Genomic DNA, 21,551 nt, shown 5'->3' with positions numbered 1-21,551 from the left:
GCTTCAGTGGTGAGCTGCAAAAACTGCAGTGGTCTTTCCCAGGCTTCTGTCAGCTGTGAGAGCAGGGAATGGATCTCTCTCTCTGTTGTTTGTGGAACCTTGCTGTACGCAAATTGATTGCCGCATTTTACCTACATTACAACAGTGACTGCACTTCAAAAGTAATTCATTGGCTTTGATGTGCTTGGGGTGTCATAAGGTCATGGAAGGTGCTATATAAAGGCAAGTTCTTTCTTTACTAAAATATTTTGGGAGGAACAAAGCCTGCTGGTTTATATATAATCTTGTCTTCAGGAAGTATTAATCCTGTTAATTGGCTGTGAACTACAATTAGGAGCTGTTCAAACAGCCCAAGTCAGAAAGTCATTAATACTTACCACGCCGTTTAAAGATAGTTTAGTCCTGATATAACCTAGTGTATCATTTTTCTGGACCGATTACTTAGTTTCCAGCTGGGCATTGCGGCAAGTTCGCACAGGTCCGTTCATTCAGCTGGTGAGCTGTCCTTCCTGTGCAGCTTTCAAACAAGCAGGGCAAATGGTAAAACAATTTCCTGATTTCTGCGTTTGACAGCACATGTGCGCTCGCTGGTACTTGCTTTTCCATTTGCCCTGAAATAACGGTGAGCCCTGTTAACCTCGTTGTTATTGCATGAGCAATTTCCGGGCAATATGATTTTTGTGTTTTTTTTATTACTATTATGAAGTTTGCCACTTATGTTTCATCTTTTGAGCTCTGTTTCTAGGCTGGTAGCTCCTGCTGAGGTATTTGGCCTTCACCTACATCCAACAGGCTAATTCTGGAAGAATGCAGATATCAAGACAGAGATGGTAGCAATTGGAAAGTTGGGCAACTGTTTATATCTGTGGCGCTCTCAGATTATTCTTGGGCCTTGCAGATTCTTTTCAGTTTGGCCAGAACCTGACCTGCTATTTCGTTGCATGTTTCAAGTGGCTGATTGGTGGGATGATCAGAGGACAGCCCTTTAACTATTAGGGGCTATTATAAAAGATAGATCCAAGGAGAACTGAACAGTACATAAAATAGCCTGGGGGGGGGAAACCCTGCAAATTCAAATGAGCCTCAAACTATGGAATTGTGTGTAGTTAATAGTATGCTGTCTTTGAGTGCCATGCTTTGTCTCATACATCTTAAAAACCTTTCTGTCCAATAAGGATGTTAGTTTTTAAGATGCATGCTGATGAAATATCCAGGAACCTTTACAAAATCGCTGGGCAATAGCAGAACATATTTTCAATTTTGGAACAAGATCTTTGCAGTTGATGAGTTAGTGAAAGAGTAAATGTCTCCCAACACCACAGAGATGCTAGTCTTTGTAATTTTGCTGCTCATATTTCCAAAATAGACCAAGTCTCATATTAATTATGCTGTGCAAAATGAACACCTCTTGTGAATGGTATGCAAAGTGACCAAGTCACTCACATAATAGGACTGCATCAAATTAGTGTTGGAATTCATTAACTTTGAATGCCTTATTCTCCAGTGTCCGAATCAGCTTGATGAATTTAATGAGACACTAGTTGATATCCTATGGCATTGCTCACAGACATAGGTAGATTTTCAACTGGCCCCCGGGCTTAAAACTGGTGTGGGGATTGGCCGCCCATTACAGAAATGGCTGAATTTTCATTTCTATTGAAATCATCAGAAATGAAAATTGGGTTGTTTCTGGAATGGGCAGCTAATCTGCAATGCCAGTTTTAGGCCCAGGCTCCATGTTGAGAATCCACCCCGTACTGTTTAGGTTGCTGCTGGTGGCTGGGGCTGAGTATGTCATGATCAAAACTAGAGTCTCTCCCTGCTTACCACCTCTGTCTTCAAACTTTTCTCTCTCTCTCCCTTTCTCTCTTCCCTTCTTTCCAAACCCATTCCTCACCCCTCTTTCTCTGATGTTTTTATTTTAATTCAATATTTCTTCTTTCCACTCCATAGTTATGTTACGACTTAATTTGCTGTAATCTTGTACTTCTTCCAGTATGTCCTGTTCTGCTCTCCTTTTGTTTTTCTCAAATACATAGTTCAAAAAAATAAAGTCAAAAATTCAGCTGGAGCTGCAACGTGCTCCTGATTTAATTATTTTTCACCAGTGGACTCTCTTCTACAAGATTACTGACCTGCTATAGTATTAAGAAAGGAAGAACTTGCATTTATATAGTGCCTTTCATGTCCTTGGGACATCCCAAAGCGCTTCACAGCCAATGATGTGCTTTTTGAAGTGTAATCATTGTTGCAATGCAAATGTAACAGCTAATTTGCACACAGCAAGGTCCCACAAACAGCAAGGAGATAAACGCCAGATAATCTGTATTTGATGGTGTCGAAGGATAAATTTTGGCCAGGACACCAGGAGAACTCTCATTCTCTTCTTCGAATAGTGCCATGGGAACTTTTACATCCACGTGAGAGGGCAGACAGGGCCTTGGTTTAACATCTCTTCTGCCTTCTTATTAGCAAAACTTTCAAAGTCAGTCCTGAATTGATGATTTTAAGACAGCCAACAGTGGCACTTCATTTTTTTTGTAGTCAATAACTTTGAAGTCACAGGGGGAGATTACCTCTGTGCACCAGGTGTAACAAAGTCATAAACATGTTTATAAAGAATAATTTCACGACGCCTAATGCACTGAGAAAATCTTTGCCCCATTAAAGGAGATATTCCTGTATTTAGTAGCACCTGGTGTAAAGTCAAGTGTAGTCCGGAAAACAGCAAACCCTGGTGATCTGTAGAATTTATAGCGGTATTGTGAATTATACCATTTGCTCCTCTTATTTAACAGCTAGCATCCCGAGCCAGCTGCAACTGAACGTTGACTACAGCAAGATAGTTCAGCAACATGGGATCAGAGAACAAGAAAAAATGGTATCTGAGAAATGATCACTAATAAGTGACAGCAGTGACAAAAGACACAGGAGAATAACAAAGATGCTGCAAAATAAATCTTCTGTGATCATTCTGTGAGTAAAATATCACTGCAGACTGTTGTTGAACAGTGTGCCCCCCACCCAACTAACACACCTCCTGGCACCTCAGATGAAGTTAATACTTGTGTTTTATGTTTGATTTAAGAATTGCAATTCAATAGTAAGAAAGGATTTATTCACCTTGATTTCAACAAAGTGGCTTGGCCAGTTTGATGCATCAGTTGCAACATATGAATGCCAATAAGTCTGAATAAGAAGTGATTCTGCAGATGCTAGGTGACCCAAGAAGACAGAATAGGTGTACAACCTAAATGCATTGATTTAAACTACTTGCCCCTCTCTCTGCCCTGTCATCTGTATCGCAGATTGATTGTTAGTTAATAATAGAGTAATTTCAGCCTTATGGTCACTTGAAGCTTTACGTTTGTTTTTTTGAGAGGCCTTAACCCTCAGTAGCTTTTTTTTTATCCTCAGGGTTGGCTTGTTCTATACTTGTCCCTTGGTTACTGCTAACACTACTAGGATGTAGTTCATATCTAGTGCAATCAATGTCCCCACCTTCTAGCGGGGCACTAATTGGTACATTCTTCTTCAACCCTCAGCTCCTAGTGTTTGTGCAAACAACCGTAGAAGGTGAACATTTCATTTTTTGTGCCTTTCATGATTGAGATGAAATGCAGATATCACTTGTGAATCAGTTGTCTCCTTTCTGTCCAGGATTGGGTATCCTAGCCTCAATATAATGCATTTACATAGAAAGAGGGGTATGACATTCAGCTGCTTGAGCCTGTTCCGCCATTCAATCAGATCATGGCGGATCTGTACCTCAACTTGATTTACCCGCCTTTAATCCATATCCCTTGATCCTCTTAGCTAACAAAAATCCGTCGATCTTAGTCTTGAAAATTTCAATTGACTCAGTATCCACAGCATTTTGAGAAGTTTTAGATTTCCACTACCCTTTGTGTAGAAAAAGTGCTTCCTGATTTCATTGCTAAATGGCCTAGCTCTAATTTTAAGATTATGCCCTCTTGTTCTGGATTCCCCCCATCAGAGAAAATAGTTTCTCTGTATCTACCCTATTGAATCCCTTAATCATTTAAATACCTCAATTAGATCACCCCATAACCTTCTAAATTCAAGGGAATACAAGCCAAGTTTATGCAACCTGTCCTCATAATTTAACCCTTTAAGCCCTGGTATCATTCTATTGGGCCTTATAGGTGCTGAAAATGCATTCTGATAGAGTTCAGATGAGAATTCGTGCAAAGAAGGTATTACTGGAGCTACTACGTATGTTAGATCCACTGGCTGTAGTAAGAAAATTACTGTTACTTGGGGCATTGATCTTCATGAGAAACATACTGTAAACAGTTACCCACTAGATTAAAGAAAGATTACCACATATGGTAATCTAAAACAATAGGTTTTACCATTCCATTTTAAAATTAAGAGATCCAGATTCATTTTAACTGTGGATTACAATAATTTTAAAACTCTATACCCAATGACACAAAATTTTCCAGTTTTGTTACACCATCTTACAGTGACTCTTGGGAAAGCTTATGACACAGCCTACATATATAGTCAGGTTCCTGGCTGAGTTGCTGAGTGATGTTTACTAGCAGCTGAGGAGTCATGAATTTGACACCAGGTTTTTGCTGTATGATGGCTGCTTGCCTGTCTCTCTCTTGCCTGAAGTATCCTTCATTGAAGATATAGTGGTGCATAGATGCATGACAGCAAGTTCTGGCCGGAAGCCTTTGGAAATATGCAAAATGCATTGGTTTGAAGGCCCAGAGTACAAAACGTCCCTTTCAAATGTAAAGATTTTCAGGTTTTCAAACTGTAAAAGATCAGGCGTTTGTCGAGATTTAGTAAGATAAGTTCTTCTTCTCCCAAATATAAATACATGGTCTCTGTAACAATTCTTTAGCAACCTCTGACTCTTTCAGAGCCAGGTGAAATCCAGCTGATTCTCTCAGCAATATTATGATATATTGAAGCTACTGTTGACAGAGTGGGAATCTGCTGAGTTATATATTCATTAGTATCATACCACAGAAACAAAATAAAGTGGTAAAGATTAATATCAATTTCACTTAGTAAATTGGTGACGTTATCCAATGTAGTAGGTAAGGTGAAAAGTATTTTATTCAAACCATCTTCTACTCAGCTGATACATTTTACCTATATTATAAACCGTAGCACTGATTCCGAAGGTACATTTATATGATGTAGCGTGCTAGAACTTTCTTATTATAACATAAATAAAATGTTTATTATGCTACAGAAACAGAATAAAATTGAATAGAAGGACATTGCCTAATTCATGGAACACAGGAACAGGGGTAGGCCATTTAGCCCCTTGAGCCATTCAATGAGATCATGGCTGATCTGTGAACTAACTCGTGACCCGCCTTAGCCCCATATCCCTTAATACCTTTGGTTAACAACAATCTATCAATCTCAGATTTAAAATTAACAATTGAGCTAGCATCACCTGCCGTTTGCAGAAGAAAATTCCAAACTTCTACCAGCTTTTGCGTGTAGAAGTGTTTCCTAACTTCACTCCTGAAAGTCCTGGCTCTAATTTTTATACTATGCCCACTAGTCCTAGACTCCCCAACCATCGGAAATAGTTTCTCTCTATCTACCCTATCAGTTCCCCCTAATATCTTGAAAACTTCAATCAAATCACCCCTTAATCTTCTAAATCCCAGGAATACAACCCTAGCTTGTGTAAACTCTCCTTATAATTTAACCCTTGCAGTCCATTTACCGGAAGAGCGATTTCAAATGGTACACTGAGGATAAGACCATAAAGCTGTGCTGCATTCTCCCTCGTAGTTGTTAATGGCCTCACCAGGTTGGTTTGCTCTCCAACTGGAGCCAATGCATAATCAGATTCCTCTGGTTACTTGCAAGTAGACAAAAAAGTACCACTTGTCTGAATCCAAATGTCATTATTGGTATCTTGAAAGTAATATCAGGAATATCTATAAGTAATATCACTTCTAGCCAAAGTATTTCAGAGGGATTTGATTTCAAATCTTGCCTGCACGAGTTTACTAAACAAAACTTGGAATAAAGAGCAAAGTAGGTAACCACCTGTGTTTTCGGGTCATCCCAGAGATCTTGGCTTAGGACACCTACAGCTTTGTTCACCACTTGGTATCTTGAATGTAATATCAAGTGCAAGGCTTGGCTGTTTGATTGGACCAATTGGAATGGTTTCAAGTAGGAGGTTGCTGCCTCAAACTGGCACCCCATCCAGCAGTCAGAATATCCAGACTTCACCTGAGCTGAAACCAAGAAGATGACACCATGACCCATCAAAGCAGCTTACATTGGCATTGGCCCTGGCCCTGCCTCATTATGGTTTGTAAAAGAATTACTGCATAATTAACTGAAAAAGAGAAGATGTCTCCTATGGAGAGATGATCAGGTAACCAAAATGACAGGGAAATTTTCCATAGAAAATACCAACGTGAAAAGACCCTTGGCTTCTGAGTAAATCACTCAACGTGAGAAGCACTTAACCTCGTGATCCAGAAATGGAGTAATTTTCTTAATCCCTAGCGTGAATTTAGAGTGGTGAACCCTTCAGCTGCAGGACCGTATAATGTATATGTATGTAAGATTTACTGATATAAAATTTAAAATTGTTTTTCAATGTAATAATATCCAAGAAATGCAATTTTACAAACTGCATATTGTTGCATTTGCAGCAAAATTTGATCAAGAAAAAAAAACTTATGTTTGAAATAAGATTCCTTTTTAAAAAAAAACTGAAATACAATTTTGAGAAAGAATGACTACCAAAAAATTATATTTAGTTACCAACATGATATATGGACAGTAAGTTTATATATAAAACCCATTATATAGACCGAAGATTTGAAAAGACTTGCTATATCAGAACAAATAAAGCCTGTATCAAGTACTTACTCAATGTTTCTGCTTCATCTGCAGTTTCTGTGAAAGTGTTGCATTTTGGCAGCCACCGACGGAATGCAGAGAGCTGTCTTACTGAATGGATTTAACATTCTACTCTGGCAACATGAGTTAGTGCAAAAATCATGTAGGCTGCTAGGTGTTTCTCCTTCGTCTGATCTGAGTATTAAAAAAAGGTAGGAAACAGTCTTTGCTTTGTGAAATTTAGATTATTAAATGGCACATTTATGTTTGGATGCTTCTAGTTATATGTCTTATCTCTTAGTCACTTTCTACTTACATCCCTAAAATTCTTGTTGATTTATTATTGTCATTTAGAAAACATAACATGGGAGTGCTATCTTATGGGATGTGCTGAATTGCGACTACTGTTTATATTTGTAAATCACACAAATGCAACATCAATATCTACGTATTTTTAAATGACGCTACTTCTTAGCCCAGAGGTAACCTCAGAGCTGCAGCAGTAAGTGCAGAAATCATCAGGCTTGTGAAGGGACAGCCCCCTGGGACAGGGAGGTACAGCTGCAGAATTGACAACGCTTTGCTGAGCATTTTGCTTGATGTGTGTGGTAGTAGTGTGTCTGTGTGTACGTGGGGAGGATGAGGAAAGAAAGAGGGTGGGTTAATAGCCCAAGTTGCAGGGAGATTGATGCTGGTTGGCTGCAGCTGTCTGGTGCCCAGAGTGAGGCAGAGGGTGGAACGGAAATGAAGTGTGCAGCATCTCTCTGTAGCAACTGTTGTTTGTGCTGGGACATGGTGAATCAGTGATTGGCTTACGGACTGTTACTACAAACCTAATCATGAGGGGTTTGCACTTGATTTAGCTAGCTCGGTGAAGTATGATTCCTGCCCAGGCCATTATTGTACAGGTAAAGTACTGTGATGCTCTTTCTGTTGCTAAGCAAATAGTGAATCCTTGACGTGATCTTTGTTTAAAATTACAATGAAAAACTGATTTTACTGCATCTGTGTGTGCTACAGCATCAGGTAATGCATCAGTGTTGACATAATGCATTGACGAGCAATAGCCATTTGAGCAATAACTGAACAGGAGGAGATTGCTATATGTTTGGATCTTGGCTAGCCATGACTGCTGTGCAGGTAAAGGATCAGCTGAGCAGTTGTGTTCCGATAGTTCTGTGATTGATATGTGATCTATTTTATAGTACTTTAATTGGAAAAGCACAGCACCACTTACAAGAAATAAATGGACACTCTAGTGTAATCTTAAGTGATACACATATATTGCAGTGATGGAAAGTATTTGCTCAAGGACATTATTATAGTATTTTAAAGGTTAAAATGATAACAGAAATGCTCTGTTTTCCTTTGCCAGTGAGGTATGATCTGCATAAATAACGTGATCACTGACCATAGCTCTGCCAGGTTTATGTTGCGGCAGGTTATCAAACCTAGAGTTTCTATTTTTCCAGACTCGATGGTTGATTTCAGTGGAAAATAATGCTCTTTTGAAGCTTTATTCATTGTAACTACACAAGACATTACAAGACAATTAGTGGCAGTGCATAAGTAAGGTGGACGCTTTCAGTTAAAGGAATTGCATTTACTGTGAGCTTTGTGTATGCTACGGTTCAGGGTTGATGTAATGTGTTTTTTTGCAGTGCTCAGCAGAAGTGAGCAGTGACAGTAGTGTGCATCGAGTGATGGGGAGACTACCATCCCTTTTAGTGTAGAAAGGAAACCTCTTTTGTTGTGTATCGCTGCCTTTAATTAACAGGGTTAGGAAACTGCGAATAGAGCCCTAGCTTGAATAGGACTTTGATTAGCAGGGACTCTAGTGTGGTCCTAAAGATGTCACAGAGCAGGTGTTCATCTATGCTTCCTTGCTTAAAATGGAACTGCAGTTACTATAATCGCTCTTTTAAGTAAGATTAATTTTATATGAGCTAATGCTAAATAACAAGAGATTTTATTTACACATTTACAATAATACATTTCACAAGGGGTATATAAATGTTATAGGTAAATTTTACTTCTGTCCAATTATTTGATAAATATGATATTTTAAAGAAAATGCAGTGTTGCATTTCATGATAGAAAATGTATGCGTCTGCATCCATTGAAATTATTACTGCAGGATTATGTGGGATACAAAAATTGGCAACAATTCAAGAGCCTGTGTACCTTAAACCATAACCAAGGAGGTAGTCAGAAAACTCAAAGCCAGTATCTAGCTCATCTCTACCATCTGGCTATCATCCATTGGTGTGCCTTGAAATCAAATTGGTGCTTTAAAGCATTGTATGTGACCTGAAGATAAAAATGGTTGTCAGAGTGCTCATGTCGTTTGGCTCATATTTAGCAGAAGTTCTAAGAAACTGATGAAAATATTTTTACTGTGGGCAGACCTTACAACTGGAAAGAATGAAGGTTACAGACTGGGAGAATATGTCAGCTCAATAGAAATACTGTGCATCTTAAATTTAGAAGAATTTGTAAGACTCTTTCTTTGCACAATAAATACCAGCACTTAATATTGGGAAGGATGTCAGTCAACTTTAATATTCTGCCTCCCTCTACCATCATTATTCCAGTAACCGTCAAAAAATAAACAAATACTGAAAGTTTGCACCAGGAAATGTCGACTTGTAGCTTTTCACTTTCTGTAGAATTAAAAAAAAAAATTGCAGGGATGTTTTTGTACAGTATATAGGAAATTAAATAGTGACTGAAACTGTTTCAGGTTTTTAGAAGATTGGCTCTACGTTTGTTTACCATCTTCCTGTGTTTCATTAAAAAAGGTTCATTTTGTCTACCTTTAATAGTGTAAAATATGTGTGTTGGACCTGCTGGATTTTTTTTTAACTGCAGTGTTTCACGGGCCAGTGGAAACCCACGAAATGATAGCTTCGTTCTCACATTATTTAGAAAAGAGCATGCTGCTGCCTGTGGCAAAGAGCAGTTATAACCTCATTCTCCAAAGGAAGGCCAGACCGACACACTCCCAAATATTCCACATTGAATTAGTATGCAATCTGTGTATTGTGATTAATTAATATCAGATAGGAAAATGAGTCATAAATAAATGTTGGAAAAGCATAGACAACCATGTGTGTTTCTAGCTTGCTATTGGTTGACTGTCGAGTATTAATTTTTGTGGATGCATTTGAGGGGATGCTAGATAAACACATGAGGGCGAAAGAAATAGAAGGATATGCCGATAGGATTAGATGAAGAGGGTTGGGAGGAGGCTCATGTGGAGCATAAACACTGGCACAGAAACAGGCTGAATGGCCTGTTTCTGTGCATTCTATGTAACTAAGAACTAAAATAGACATGCCTCCCCATTGCAATTAAAGTGTGTCGCCTAGCTACTTTAAGCAGCATTTTTAAGAGTGAATTAAATGGCTGTAATGTTCATTTTTACTCTTTTACAATTAATTTAATGTGCACGGTTATGTATAAAGCTGGTAACATCTTTCGCTAAAATGAGAATTGCAGTATTTGTTTAATATTGGGTTTGGTAAATTTCTGGTAAAGTCAAGTGACACTTTGAGTGTTTTTCTTTATCTTTATTTGTCATATATGTACAAACAGATTTTATATTAATACAAAATATGTGTCTCTCCAAATAAGTATCTAATCTGAACATAGAATTCCTAAATGGCAGTCCTATTAACTGCTATTCAATAGAAGTGCTGGTTCCAGCATAACCAAGATGCAAGTGGGCAATTTGCTGGCTAGTTATGCTATTTTTCTTAATCCAGTTTTTTTTCGAAGCAAGATTGGGTAAAACAAATCCTCTCTCCCCTCTCCCCACCATCTTGGTCCCTCTCTCCTCTCTCCACTCTCCCCTTACACTTTCCTTGGTCAAGAGCCAGTTTACAGATATTTTCACAGATCTTATCACTGCAGTTCTTGCCTGCCCCACCAGGAGGCTTACTTCAGCAGTTTGGGAACTGGCCCCGGCTGCTTTTCTTCCATCCCCACAAACCAGTCCAGATACTGATGACAAAGCCCCTGTTCAAGATTCAACTTTGAAATTATTAGCTGAGTGTGCAGCATTTTAGTGTTCTGTCTAATAAATTACTCCTTTAGTTGTGCAATTATCAGAATACAGCTATATTCACAAGACATATTTCAGGTTTACATATTATCGAATAAATCTATAAGAATGAAAACCTACCTGTAAAGTGCAGTTTAACCTGAAAATAATCCACATAAAAGAAAGTTTCAGTAAAGAACTAGCAGATCTCTTGTCCTGTTGCTACTGGGTAGTCTGGAATCTACAGCATATCTGGTTCTGATGTTTAACTGCTAACCTGACCTATCCCTTTAAGGGCACTGCTCTGAATCAGTGTTGTCTAATACGTTAGCCACAAGCCACATTGGACAACACTGCTCTAAATAAACCAATCAGTAACTGCATACAAATTGCAGAGTTGTGGTCAATGACCGGCTTTTATTTTAGGAAGTATTTTGCAACCGTAGCACTGAAGCATGATATCTGGAATATGGTGGACATGGAGTAGACACCACGTTGAATTCTCTTAGCCTGTTCATAGGATAGAATCATAGGGCTGTTGATAGCAAACAAATGCAATTAGAAAGAAACGTTTTAGTGAACTTATTGCAATAAAATGTACACTTCATCTCACTGAAAAAACAGCTTTGTAATAGCGTTCTATAAGTCACATGATTGTTAACTTGTACTTCACTATCATTAATTGCCACATAAAAATAACCACCTGATAATTTAGTGGGTAAATACACCACATGGTGCAGTGCTAAACCATACAGAGCAGATGGTCCCAGGATTAAATCTTTAAATTACCTGATTTCAGCCAGGACAAGTTTGGAATGTTACAACTGGACTCAGTGTGTGTAAAGAAATACAAAACTCCTGATTACTCTCCAGTCATCCATGCTGGAGTGTATGCATGTAAATATCAGATGGGGACAGGGTTGAGTTTCATTGTGATTAACCAACACACACTATCTTCTGTGAAGCGCCTTGGGTCATTTATATAAATGCAAGTTGTTGTTGTTGTCTCATCTCGCACATGATGGACAACTGATAGCATATAGATAACATTTTACTAGATTTTGTAAAGGAAAGATGTCCAGAGATGCAATGACTTCATTGCCTTGAAAATGTCATCCACTGTTTTAAAAAAAAATACATGTATTAAATTTGTTCAAAATAGTCCAGTAAAAGCCTTGAATCATAGAATCATAGAAAATTTACAGCACAGAAGGAGGCCATTTGGCCCATCGTGCCTGCACCGGCTGAGAAACGAGCCACCCAGACTAATCCCACTTTCCCGCATTTGGTCTGTAGCCCTGCAGGTCACGGCTCTTCAGGTGCACATCCAGGTATTTTTTAAATGAGTTGTGGGTTTCTGCCTTTACCACCCTCTCAGGCAGTGAGTTCGAGACTCCCACCACCCTCTGGGTGAAAGACCTTTTCCTCATTTCCGCTCTAATCCTTCTACCAATCACTTTAAATTTATGCCCCCTGGTTATCGACCCCTCCACTAAGGGAAATAGGTCCTTCCTATCCACTCTATCTAGGCCCCTCATAATTTTGTACACCTCAATCAAATCACCCCTCAGCCTCCTCTGTTCCAAGGAAAACAACCCCAGCCTATCCAATCTGTCATCTTGGTTAAAATTCTCCAGTCCTGGCAACATCCTTGTAAATCTCCTCTGCACCCTCTCTAGTGCAATTACATCCTTCCTGTAATGTGGTGACCAGAACTGTGTGCAGTACAAAAGCTGTGGCCTAACAGTTGTGTTATACAGTTCCAACATAACATCCCTGCTTTTATATTCTATGTCTCGGCTAATAAAGGAAAGCATTCCATATGCCTTTTTAACCACCTTATCTACCTGTCCTGCTACATGCACTCCAAAGTCCCTCACTTCCTCTACATCTCTCAGTATCCTCCCATTTATTGTGTATTCCCTTGCTTTGTTTGCTCTCCCCAAATGCATTATCTCACACTTCTCCGCATTGAACTCCATTTGCCACTTTTCTGCCCATCTGACCATTCCATTGATATTTTCCTGCAGTCTACAGCTTTCCTCCTCACTATCAACCACACGGACTATCTTTGCATCATCCGCAAATTTCTTTATCATGCCCCCTACGTTTAAGGCCAAATCGTTAATGTATACCACAAAAAGCAAAGGACCTAGTACCGAGCCCTGTGGCACCCCACTGAAAACAGCCTTCCAATCACAAAAACACCCGTCGACCATTACCCTTTGCTTCCTGCCACTGAGCCAATTTTGGATCCAACTTGCCACATTCCCTTGGATCCCATGGGCCTTTACTTTTTTGACCAATCTGCCATGTGGGACCTAGTCAAAAGCCTTGCTAAAATCCATGTAGACTACATCAATTGCGCTACCCTCATCGATCCTCCTCAAAAAATTCAATCAAGTTAGTCAGACACGACCTCCCCTTAACAAATCCATGCTGACTGTCCTTGATTAGTCCATGCCTTTCTAAGTGACAGTTTATTCTGTCCCTCAGAATTGATTCCAATAATTTGCCCACCATCGAGGTTAGGCTGACTGGCCTGTAATTACTCGGTCTATCTTTCGCTCCTTTTTTAAACAACGGTTTGTACTACAAAAGTTGGCTGTTTAAGTTGCTAAGCCAACTTGAAAAACTTCTCAAAGGGGGAAGATGCCCCTTTAATGGGACTGTCACTTTTCAAAGTGTTTTGTAGACAAGTCGCTGATGCTCATATACACTATAACCAAGAAACATGGATGTTGTATCAACAAACCAGAGAAGTTCTACAGTCAGTGGCTCTGCAGCATTCTTAATGTCAAATGTCAAGACAAGATCTCCAACACTGACACTAAAAGGAGCACTGGAATTGAGGTATTGCTTGTGAATCTGGACACATAATGATGTCTGACAACAGACTCTCCAGTAATGTATTGTACTGTATTCGGAGCTGAAGAACGGAAATCCCTCGCCTGGTGACCAAGAAAAGCATTTCAAAGATACTCTGAAGCTGAATCTGAATCTGAAGCAACTGGACTCCTGAGAAGTCACTCCCAATGACGAAGAAGTGTAATTTATGATATAGTTTGATAATTCAAAGAAAGCAGAACTGCCGATATCAAGAACAAGCGAGAGCTCCAGGAAAACAGTCGGAGGATTTGGTGTGATGTGTGTGGGAAGAAGTGTGGAGGTCAGTTGGGCTTTGTCAATCACTAGAACCTCCACAGATCTAAGACTAACAGCTAAATAGTCTTGCTCCTGTTATCGTTGATTCAAGAAGGCTCCCCACTGCTGCCATGTTTCCAAATTGAGAAAGGTGCAATGTGACAAAATGATGTCATCAGGTCGCCGAATGTGTTCATTACTAGAAGTGGTTAAAGTTTCATAAAATATGAACAAAACAGTGTACTTATTATTTAAATACAGATTCTCAATTTACTGATTTCTTGATCTCAGACAACCCACTGGGGAGGCACTGCATGGAATCAAGCTGGAAATGTTGGTGGACAAGACAAATCACATTTGTTGTGGTAAAAGTACATTGTCAACCTGCTGACTTGAGCAGTAAATAGTACATGAAAACAGGGAAAACAAATAAATAGAAAATTCTAAAAGTGGTTATTATAGACAATACAGTTCTAGTGGAAAAGTTAATTGCCAGTCAGCGTGGCAAAGTTCCAGCTGCATTTTTAGTTTGTCTGTCCTAACTTGTTTCAGGGAACCTAGCTTGCTTGAAAACTCCTTATCTCTCTCTTAGTGTAAATATCATCTATCTGTAACTTCTATTTTGTTTATACAATCAGAAACTGCTTCTCCAATGGAATGAAAGAGCATTTACTGTATGGAAGGAGTTCCCCTTGAATTACTGTGTGTCAGCATGCAAGTGTGCCCTCCTTACTTTGAACTTGCGTACTTTCATTGCACAGTGAAACCATTTTGAAGCGATGGATGGAAATAGATATCCCAAATCTATAACTGTGAACATGTGGTAACTGTATCTATTCCATGTTTCAAAGAAAAGTAAGATGAAACTTTTGGTACCCGACCTTGGGTTTCTAGTTGACTTTTCAGCAACTCTACCATATCGTGATCTTGAAACATTTGCCTGAGGAAGGAGAAAATCTCCGAAAGCTTGTGAATTTAAAATAAAATTGCTGGACTATAACTTGGTGTTGTAAAATTGTTTACAATTGTCTACCATATCAACAGAGGTATAGTATGTAATTTTGTCTCGAGAGGAGGGACAGTGAGTTGGGTCCAATAAGGTGATTTGACTGTCTTTCTCCAGTTCTTGGAGCCTTTCTAAGATTCATGACGTTTGGAGCTGACTTGGATTTGTATGTCTGTCAGCTGATGTCAAGGGATTTTTATAATAATGTGACAGGGTATGGAGAAAAGCTTTCAGGTTATTTTGGTTGCCTAATCTTCTGCATCATATTTCAATTTTTTGGTTAATAATGTAGGCCATCTTTCACTAATCCAGGGCTGTAAGCCAATTCTACTACGTAGCTACTTAGATGGGATATGGTGCCCTGCAATAATAGATATTGGGAGTGATTATGCAATCCTGTGGCACTAGCAGTGGGACAGTTGCACTTCATGTGCAGGCAGGTTAGCAGGGCCAGGTAATTTTAAATTGTTTGAATATACTCCATGTGCACTTTGGCCCAGGTGTAGGGTAGAATAACTGGCATAGTCCAGTTGGGAAATTTTTTAAAGGCTGCTTAAAGGCAAGTGACTGCAGAGGGGTGCAAAAATTCTTTCAGCCTTTAGAAAGACAACATACTTTAAGGAACATGACAAGGTAAGACTGCACAATAGTACCATGCATCAGGTGCAAGGGTGCATGCAGAATAACAATGTCACATTTACTGCTCACCCATGCCTAGCTCTCACACAACCTTACAGCTCTTTCATAGCCTTACCACAATCCTATTTTCCAAGGGCTACACACATTAAATATTTCTAACACAAACATGGTGAATTACTGATACCCAGAATGGCCTTCCATTGGAATTGTGGCAGTCACCAATGATCCCTTGTACTTTTGGAAATGCGCCATCATGGTTACTTCAGATAGTTGTGGCCTGATACTCGGAGGAGATGAGATGGTGGCCATACTGTCGAATGCATCACTCATCAGTTTAACACCTGTGAGCAGCGCATTAACTTATATTGCAGTTCTAGACAGAAATTAACATAGACAGGCATAGACGTTGAGGACAGTGATGACCTTGTCAACCACTGGTAGTACTGTCCTCAGCAAGTTGGCTGAAGGTGTCCTAGCTGCTAATAATAACGCTACTCAAAAAGTAAATATTGCAAAAAAAACCAAACATATAAAGGTTTGGGTATTCATATACACAAATCACTAAAAGCTAGTGCACAGGTACAAAAAGTAATCAAAAAGACTAATGGAAAGTTGGCCTTTATCTTAAGGGGAAGAAGTGATGCTTCAGTTGTATAATGTCTTGGTCAGATCCCATCTGGAGTACTGCATTCAGTTCTGGGCACCGCATCTCAGGAAGGATGTATTGGTCTTGGAGATGGTGCGGTGCAGATTCACCAGAATTATACCAGGGCTTATAGGGTTAAATTATGAGGACAGGTTGCATAAACTTGACTCTATTCCCTCGAGTTTAGAAAGTTGAGGGGTGATCTAATCGAGGTCTTTAAAATGATAAAAGGATTTGCTAGGGTAGATACAGACAAACTGTTTCCTCTGGTGGGGGAATCCAGAACAAAGGGGCACAATTTTAAAATTTAAGCAAAGCCATTTAGGCGTGAAATCAGGAAGCATTTTTTCACATAAAGGATAGTAGAAATCTGGTATCCCCTCCTCCAAAAGGCTGTGGATCCTGGGTCAGTTGAAATTTTCAAAACTGAGATCGATAGATCTTTATGAAGTAAGGGCATCAAGGGATGTGAATCAAAGGCTGTTAAATAGATTTGAGGTACAGATCAGCCATGATCTGATTGAATGGCGGAACTGGCTCGAGGGGCTGACTGTCCTACTCCTGTTCCTATGTTCCTCCTGGTGAAAATTCCTGAAAGTGACTGTGATTGATAGTGAGTTGGCGCAATGAATTTCTAGCCATTTTCCTGCTGACATTCGCCCTGGATTCATCCAAAATCGGAAGAAACAGAGTGGAAATTCCCTGCTATGATATGAAGGCACTTTCAGCTCCTCCTTTTTATCTGGAAGTTAGCTGATTGTGGATGTAGAAATTAAATAATCAACACCAATTCAATTTTATGATCTGTTGACTGGAGTAGTTTAAGATAACTGATTTTGATGCTAAAAATAGCACATATCATTAAATTAAGTGTTATATTGTATGACAAATAGTTTAGGTTCATGAACCTGTATAGAGTGTCAGTTCAAGGTACACTGCCATCTGACAGTTTATAGCACTGACGCAAACGGTTTCCAGTATTGGTCCTCAAGATACAGCTGCCTTGCAAAAATTCAACAAGACTGGTACTCTGGTACTAAGTGTTGAATCAATGAATTGTGAATAGAAGCTAAGAGAGTTCAATTTGTTTTTATTCAACGAAAATGATGAAAGAAAATAGAATCCAGCTTCTTTAAAATAATAAAGGAAATCTGTGGAGAGGATGTGAAGATTCTTTGCACTAAACTAGAGCACATGATTATAAACCAAAGCCTTGAAATTGCACTATCCAAAGATTGCCAAAGTTCCTTTGTCCATAATTTTAACAGGGGTGTTAACCTGTTTATTTTAAGCAGGTTAATGTATATATTGAAATAGCAGTCTTAAGGAATTTAACACAAGTGTTTAATTTAACAGGAGAAAAATTAAATGAAATCTATCATTTTGTTGACTGTTTTGTGTAAATTGGTACTCAATGAGTTTCCGTAGTAACAAGACAACATTATTATCGAAACATTGGAGCAATAGCAACATTTCACTGATGCAAATATTCATATTCCTTTACTGCTACATTGAGTTATGTGGTGATATTTACACGGTGGCACACTTAAGTACGGTTATACTGTAGTAACTGATCTTAGATTAATAGCTACAGTATCCATTTGCAGTTGATAATTTCTTGTTTACTGCAGGAGTGTAGTGGAGGTATAGTGTATACACATTTTAAATATTTGTTGACGAGTATATACAGACTTCTGTGGAGCTGGAAATGGTGGCATATGTTTTTCAATTGTTGCTCCACTCAACTAGGGCTCCCCGAGTCAGTCCCACCCTGTCCCATCCCTAATTCCTGAGAATTCTGATAGAGTTTCTTGAAATGACCGATTGAATAGATAAAGGGAAATGCAATGATGTGGTTTATATGGATTTTCAGAAGACGTTCAACAAGGTGTCTCACAACAGGTTTATTAGAAAAACGGTGTAAGAAGAATTGTAGCAGCATAGATAGAAATTTGATTGACAAACAGGAAACAAAGAGTTAGGATTAATGGGTGTTCTTTAGACTAGAGAAGGGTTGGAAGGGGTGTGTCCCAGGGGCGAGAGCTGGATCCACTCTTGTTTTCCGTATATATCAATAATTTGGATTTGGACATAGGGAGCACAATCTCAAAAGATTGAGGAGGAATGTGAAACACTTCAGTAATAGACAGATAGGTGACGGATGCAATTTAATGTGGATAAGTATGAGGCAATATATTTTAGGGGGATAAAAAAGGAATGGGAGTATACACTCAAATGGAAAGACAATGAAAGATGTGGGTGAACAGAGGTATCTAGGGGTTGAAGTACATAATTCCCTGAAAGTATGAGTGTATGTAGATAAAGTCAGTAACAGGCCTATTGAAATTTGGGTTTATAAGTAGGAGCACAGAGTATGAGAGTAAGAAAATAATGTTAAGTTTATACAAAATATTGATGTAACCATTTAGAGTACTGTGTGCAGTTTTGGACACCTCATTCTGGAAAGGACATTAAAGCCATAGAAAGGGTTTAGCATAGATTTACCAGGAAGATACCAGGATTAAAACTCTATTATGAGGAAAAACTTGAGATACTGGAATTATTTCCATTGGAACAGAGAAGGCTAAGAGAAGATTTAATAGAAGATTTCAAAAATATGAAAAGCTTTGATAGAGTGAATAGGGAAAGACTATTACCTCTGACTGGGGAGTCAATAGCAAGATATAATAGAGGAGAGAAGGTTGGGAGAAATTTCTTTACATAGAGAAATCGCTAAGACGGATACAGTACCATAGTAGTTATGTTACTGGACTAGTAAGTCAGAGTCCTGGACTAATAATTCAGAGAAAATGAGTTCAAATCCTACCATGGCAGTTTGAGAAATTGAATTCAGCTTTTAATAAGGGTGGTATCAGTAAAACGGACCATGAAGCTTTCAAATTGTCATGCAAAGCCAACTGATTAACTAATATCTTTATCCAGTCTGGCCTATATGTGACTCCAGTCCCACACCAACATAGTTGACTCTTTACTGCTCTCTGAAGTGGCCTAATAGGCCACTAAATTGTATTAAAACCGTGACAAAGAATAACACCTTCACCACATGGACTGCAGTGGTTTAAGAAGAAGTATCACCACCACCTTCCCAAGCGATGCCCACATTCCGAGAATGGGAGGAGGAAAACTACACAGCGAACTACTCTATCTGTATGCAGAAAAAACAACTAAGCTAACACTAAGGAAGCCATAGACCACTAGATCAGCATAAGAAGGAGGATGGAAGGGCTAATTTTAAAGAAATAAGGGAACAACTTAAATTGTTTGAGAGTTGCTGTACAAAACTACAGTAGATTACGAGTGGAACACTTTTAGAGGCATAATGCTGAACATGTAGGATAAATACGTGCTTAGAATCAGCAAACAGATACTGTACTAAATAAATGTGATCATAGATGGATAAACACATTAACCAGAGGTGGAAGAAAGAGGAAAAACAAGCTCTCCCAATCCTGCTGGGAGAAAGGAGAAGGAGTTCACTGAGATGAATATAGGAACATGCAGAGAGGGAAAGAGAAATCTAGAAAAAAGTGTAACTGCAAAGGCAAAACATAATGGTAAGAAATTATTTCAACAGTAAGAGGGCAGTAAGAATAGAATAATAAAAGATGCAAATTGGTTTGAAACAGAGATAAGCATGAGACAGTTAATATTCTGAATAATTACTTCCTTCAAGTATTCAAAAGGGAAGTCATAAGCAACAAGCCTTTCCCAAACAGAGAGAACTTGAGCACAATTAATGACTTTGATACAAATGAGATGGAAATTCTAGACCGGCTAAATGGGCTCAAAACAAATAAATCCCCAGGGATGGATGATATTTATCCCAGAGTGCAAAGAGAGACTACGGAAGAGATCTGTGATCCATCGACAATCATTATGAGGGAGACAATGGACACTGGGGAGGCACCAATAGATTGGAAACAGGATAATGTGGTGCCTTTATTCAAAAAGGGAGACAAAATTAACACAGGCAAATAGATTCATTAGTCCTACTTCAATCATATGTAAAATAATGGGATCAATTACCAGGAGTAAACTTGAGGATTATCAATGCAATAATAATCTAGTAAAGCAGAGTCAACATAGACAGGTTAAGTGAGTGGGCAAGACGGTGGCAGATGGAGTATAATGTGAAGTTATTCACTTTGGTAGGAAGAATAGAAAAACAGAATATTTTTTAAATGGTGAGAATCTATTAAATGTTGGTGTTCAGAGAAATGTGGTTATCCTGGTACAAGAAACACAAAGAGGAGAGATTGAGTAGAATGGATCTATACTCTCTGGAGTTTAGAAGAATGAGAGGCGATCTTTTTTTAAATTCATTTATGGGATGTGGGTGTCGCTGGCAAGGCCAGCATTTATTGCCCATCCCTAACTGCCCTTGAGGAGGTGGTGGTGAGCCGCCTTCTTGAACTGCTGCAGTCCGTGTGGTGAAGGTTCTCCCACAGTGCTGTTAGGTAGGGAGTGCCAGGATTTAGACCCAGCGACGATGAAGGAACGGCGATATATTTCCAAGTCAGGATGGTGCGTGACTTGGAGGGGAACGTGCAGTTGGTGTTGTTTCCACGTGCCTGCTGCTCTTGTCCTTCTAGGTGGTAGAGGTCGCGGGTTTGGGAGGTGCTGTCAAAGAAGCCTTGGCGAGTTGCTGCTGTGCATCCTGTGGATGGTACACACTGCAGCCACTGTGCGCCGGTGGTGAAGGGAGTGAATGTTTCGGGTGGTGGATGCGGTGCCATCCACCACCCTAAACATTGAAACATATAAGATTCTGAGGGGGCTTGACAAGGTAGATGCTGGGAGGCTGTTTCCCCTGGCTGGAGAGTCTTGAGCTGGGGGCATGTTCTCAGGATAAGGGGTCGGCTATTTAAGACTGCGATGAGGAAGAATTTCTTCATTCATAGGATTGTGAATCTTTGGAATTCTCTACCCCAGAGAGCTGTGTTTGCTGAGTCATTAAATATATTCAAGGCTGAGATGGATAGATTTTTGGACTCTAGGGGAATCATGGGATTTGGGGATTGGCGGGAAAGTGAAGTTGAGGTCGAAGATCACCATGATCTTATCGAATGGTGGAGAAGGCTCGAGGGGCTATATGGTCTACTCTTGCTCCTATTTCTTATGTTCTTAATAGAGTTGAGGTACAGATTAGCCATGATCTAATTGAATGGTAGAACAGGCTCCAGGAG

At 39.3% G+C, this 21,551-nt stretch overlaps 1 long non-coding RNA gene across 3 annotated transcripts in view; it reads left to right on the top strand.

Annotated features, from left to right (window-relative positions):
• The first annotated feature begins 2,804 nt into the window (after positions 1–2,804).
• LOC137334186 (uncharacterized) overlaps positions 2,805–21,551 on the top strand; it is a 50,068-nt gene continuing 31,321 nt past the window's right edge. For 2 of the 3 annotated variants that reach the window (XR_010966093.1, XR_010966094.1), the window contains exon 1: positions 7,641–7,772. This is a non-coding gene — a long non-coding RNA (uncharacterized lncRNA). Of the gene's footprint in view, positions 2,977–6,918; positions 7,077–7,640; positions 7,773–21,551 lie in introns of those variants that run through there. The other variant, XR_010966095.1, reaches the window with a different exon arrangement.

Source organism: Heptranchias perlo, chromosome 2 (assembly GCF_035084215.1).
Source record: "Heptranchias perlo isolate sHepPer1 chromosome 2, sHepPer1.hap1, whole genome shotgun sequence".
Lineage (NCBI taxonomy): Eukaryota > Metazoa > Chordata > Chondrichthyes > Hexanchiformes > Hexanchidae > Heptranchias > Heptranchias perlo.
Note: the sequence above shows the minus strand (reverse complement) of the source record. Positions and strands in the feature narration are given on the sequence as shown.